The following is a 4,710-nucleotide window of genomic DNA, read 5'->3' on the forward strand; positions in this document are numbered from 1 at the left end:
AGCATTTGGGAGGCTGAGACCTGAGGTTCGCGGATAGCCTCAGTTACTTAGTGAGGCCCTCCGCAATTCAGTGAGAGCCTGTTTCAAAATAAAGAATAAAAAATTGGGCAGGGTGTGTAGCTTGGAGGTCAAATAACTCTGGGTTCCATCCCAGACCCGCAAAAATAAATAAATAAATAAATAAATAAATAAAAATTAAAAGGGTGGGAATTACCAGTCATGCTTGTAATTTTAGTACTTGGGAGGCTGAGACAGGATCCCAGGTTCAAGGGCAGCTTCAGCAAATAGATTCACATTAATCTAGCGAGACCCTGCTTCAAAATAAAAAATAATATTAATAATATTGGTCTGGAAGTATAGCTTGGATGTAGATTGCCCCAGGGTTCAATCCCCAGTGCTAAAAAAAAAAAAAAAAAAAAAAAAAAAAAAAAAAAAAAAAAACTGAGGGTGTAGCTTGGAGGTAGAATGACCCTGTATTCAATTCCCAGTACCACAAAATCAGTCAGGAAGTCAGGAGTGGTGTGCATGCCTGTAATCCCAATAATTGTAATCCCAATAATTGGGAGGCTGAGACATGAGGATCACAGGTTTGTGGCTAGCCTCAGCAACTTGGTGAGGTCCTCTAATTTAGTGAGAACCTGTTTCAAAATAAATGAAATAGCTGGGCGTGGTGGTGCACACTTGTAATCCCTGCGTTTGGGAGGCGGAGACAGGAGGATCGCGCAGGTTCGAAGCCAGCCTTGCTGGCTTAAGAGACCCTGTTTCCAAATAAAAATATATAAAATAGGTCTGGGAGTGTAGCCTGGAGAAGGGTTTCCAGGAACCCCAGTACCACCAAAAAAAAAAAGTATTAGCCAGGCGCGGTGGTGCACGCTTGTAATCCTAGCATTTGGGAGGCTGAGACAGGAGGATCGCAGTTCGCAACTCAGTGAGACCCTATTTCCATCCCAGACCCACAATAAATAAATAAATAAATAAATAAATAAATAAATAAATAAATAAATAAATAGGGCTGGGGTGTAGCTCAGAGGTAGAATGCCCATGGGTTCAATCTCTAGTAACACACACACACACACACACACACACACACACACACACACACGGAGCTTTAATCTGTGCCTAAAGACATAACTAAAGTAGGAATGCCAACACCAAATTATATTTTTCCATGTGTGTGTGTTTTGCTAGGGACTGAATTCACAGCCTCTCTCAGGTAAACACTCTACCATTATTAGTGATGGTGGGAAAAAGGACTTACTAGAAAAATTGAATTCATCTGCTAACCGCTCTACATGACTAGCCATTTGCTCATTAGGACATAATAGTTATTCAAGGTAAAGAAAAAAAAAAGGTGTTTGGGAGGCTGAGACAGGAGGATCGCCCTTCATGGACAGCCTCAGCTACTTAAAAAATAGGTCGGGGGAGGGGGAGCTCGGAGGTAGGATGCCCCTGGGTTCCATCCCCAGTACTGCAAAAACAAAAAACAAGCGTAAAATCCTTCCTGCCTCCAACTAGGCTTCTAAATCTACTGCCCAGCTACACGTACTTAGCCTTTTTCTCTGGTAACCCTTGACACTTGAGTAATGAGCTGCTCAGAGACTAAGAGTGAAGTCCTATAGGAGAAAATGACTATTTTTATCATATTGAGTAGAAAAAGCCTTCCTGCACCAGACATACAATTACAAACTTTCTACTATCCTCCCAGTATGGAATGCAAGGCTTTTGTCACACTGGCTTTTGTTTTAAGGAACACATACTGTAGAGGTCCAGTGGGTCACCTTGCAGTGAACCCTGTCCACACTGCTTCTCTGGCTTCCTTGCCAATCCATTCCTTCTCTCCCTCTCCCTCCCCCGCCCCTCTCTGTTGTTTGTGGTGCCAGGAAGCATTCTATCTCTGAGCTACACTTCCAGACTTTTTTTTTTTTTTTTTTTTTTTTTTTTTTTGTGGTACTGGGGATGGAACCCAGAGGCATTCTACCTCCAAGCTATACCCCCAGCCCTATTTTTTATTCTTTATTTTGAAACAGGGTCTGAGTTGCAAAGGGCCTCACTCTAAGTAGCTGAGTCTGGCTGCAAACCATGATCCTCCTTTCTCAGCCTCCCAAATGCTGCAATTACAACACATGCCACCATGCCCAGCTTTTTTTTATTTAAACAGTCTCATTAAATTGTGAGGTACCTAAGTAGCTGAGGCTGGCCATGAACCTGGATCCTCCTGTCTCAGCCTCTCAAGTATGGCATTACAAGTGTGCACCACCACACCAGGGTAACAATCTTATTTTTATCCAGTATGTCATCTGGTAGCATCTATAGCAAGGCAAAAACCTATCCATTCTGAAGGCAGGCTGGCTCAAAAACTCCCTCCCAGAATCCCCCTGCTTGAGTATTTCTCTCACATGGGCCATGGAGACTAGCAAGAAAAAAGAGCAACAGCTGCTTTAGGCCGCTCTTGAAGTACAGTCATTAGGCCTTCACAAGAGTGAACTGTAAACCAGGAGGCTGAAACAGGAGGATCGCAGGTTTGCAGCCAGCCTGAGATACTTTGGCCCTCCACAACTTGGTTTCAAAATAAAGAATAAAAAATAGAACTGTGGGCCAAGCATTGTAATCCTAGTCCTTGGGAGGCTGAGACAGGAGGATGGCAGGTTCGCAACCAACCTCAGTTACTTAGTGATATCCTGTTTCAAAATAAAGAATAGCCGGGCGTGGTGGCGCACGCTTGTAATCCCCGCGCTTGGGAGGCAGAGACAGGAGGATCGCGCAGGTTCGAAGCCAGCCGCGCGCGCTGGCTTAGGAGACCCTGTTTCCAAATAAAAAAAAATGTAAAAATAGGTCTGGGAGTGTAGCCCGGAGGTAGAAGGGCTTCCAGGAACCCCAGTACCACCAAATAAATAAATAAATAAATAAAAATAAAAAAATAGGGCGGGCCCACGCTTGGGAGGCTGAAAGAGGAGGATTGCACAGGTTTGAAGCCAGCCTCAGCTACTTAGTGAGGCTCTCAGCAACTTAGTGAGACCCTGTTTCCAAGTAAAGTATAAAATAGGTCTGGGAGTATAGCCCGGAGGTAGAAAAGCCCCTGGGTTCCATCCCCAGTAACCCCCCCCCCACACACACACACATACACACATACATACACATAGGGCTGGAGGTATAGCTTGAAGGTAGAATGCCTCTGGGTTCAATGCCCAGTACTGAAAAAAAAGGAAGGGGGCTGGGGGGTGTAGCTTGGAAGTAGAATGCCCCTGGTTCAATCCCCAGTACCACAAAAAAAAAAAAAAGGAAAAAAGTCAACTTTAGCATGGTGGCACATGCCTGTAATCCCCATACTTGGGAGGCTAAAACAGGAGGATTGCAGGTTTAGCCTGTGTAACATAGACTCTCAGCAACCTAGTGATACCCTGTTTCTAAATAAAAAAAACAGGAGCTGGGCATGGTGGTATACGCGCGTAATCCCAGCGTTCGGGAGGCTGAGACTGGAGGATCACTGTTCGTGGACTGCCTCACCTACTTAGTGAGGCCCTCAGCAACTTAATGAGACCCTGTTTCAAAATAAAGAATAAAAGCCGGGTGTGGTGGTGCATACTTGTAATCCCTGCGCTTGGGAGGCTGAGACAGGAGAATCATATAGGTTTGAAGCCAGCCTCAGCTACTTAATGAGGCTCTCAGCAACTTAGTGAGACCCTGTTTCCAAATAAAGTATAAAATAGGTCTGGGAATATAGCCTGGAAGTAGAACCCTGGGTTCCACCCCCAGTGACAGACAGACAGACAGACACACACACACACACAGAATAAAAAATAAGGCAAGGGGTATAACTTGGAGGTCCAATGCCCCTGGGTTCCATCCCCAGACCCGCAAATAAAAAATAAATAAATAAAAAGGGATTGGAGGTGTAGTTCAGAGGTGAAATGCCCCTGGGCTCAATCCCTAGTACTACAAAAAGAAAAGAGAAAAAAAGATGAAAGTGAATCTTACTAGATACCACAAGCCCCCCACCCATGACTGCGATGAGGTCGAGTTCAACATGATTTCCAAAGAAATCTGTAGGAAGGGAACTAAAGGTTTAGGATGGAAGGAAGAATGTGATGTGCAGTTAAGAATCACCAGAAAGTCCCCTGAAAAAAAATCCTTCAATTCTCATATCACTATATTCCTTTATTTATAGACTGCAAAAGCAAGGCCCCAAGCACAGCCTGGTTCTCCTGAACACAGAACAGAGCAGCCATTGTCCATACTCAGGCGTTGCCAAGGTGCCCTCCCCTGCTGGTTTAGAATAATCTATACTGCTAGTCAGCAGGAGGGAGCAGGCTGGCAGACAAAGGGGCAGAGTCTCCTGGAGTCCTGAGGGCAACATCAGATTAGATGCACATGTGGTGGCACACAGTTATAACCCCAGCATTTGGGAGGCTGAGACCGAAGGATCACAGTTCGCAGACAGCCTCAGCTACTTAGTGAGGCCCTTTGCAACTCAGGGAGACCCTGTTTCAAAATAAAGAATAAAAAATAGGGCTGGAGGTGTAGCTCAGAGGTCAAATGCCTGTGGGTTCCATCCCCAGTACCACAAAAAACAAAACAAAACAAAAAACCAAAAAATGAATAGAATGCAGCCGTGGGCATGTCTGCCTCATCTTCTCTGCCATGACAGCTGCTTCAGGCTGTGCCCAGCCAGCTGTGCCCCACAATCTCACATGTTCCCACTGGTTGCTCTGC

Source organism: Muscardinus avellanarius (assembly GCF_963383645.1).
Source record: "Muscardinus avellanarius genome assembly, chromosome: 1".
Lineage (NCBI taxonomy): Eukaryota > Metazoa > Chordata > Mammalia > Rodentia > Gliridae > Muscardinus > Muscardinus avellanarius.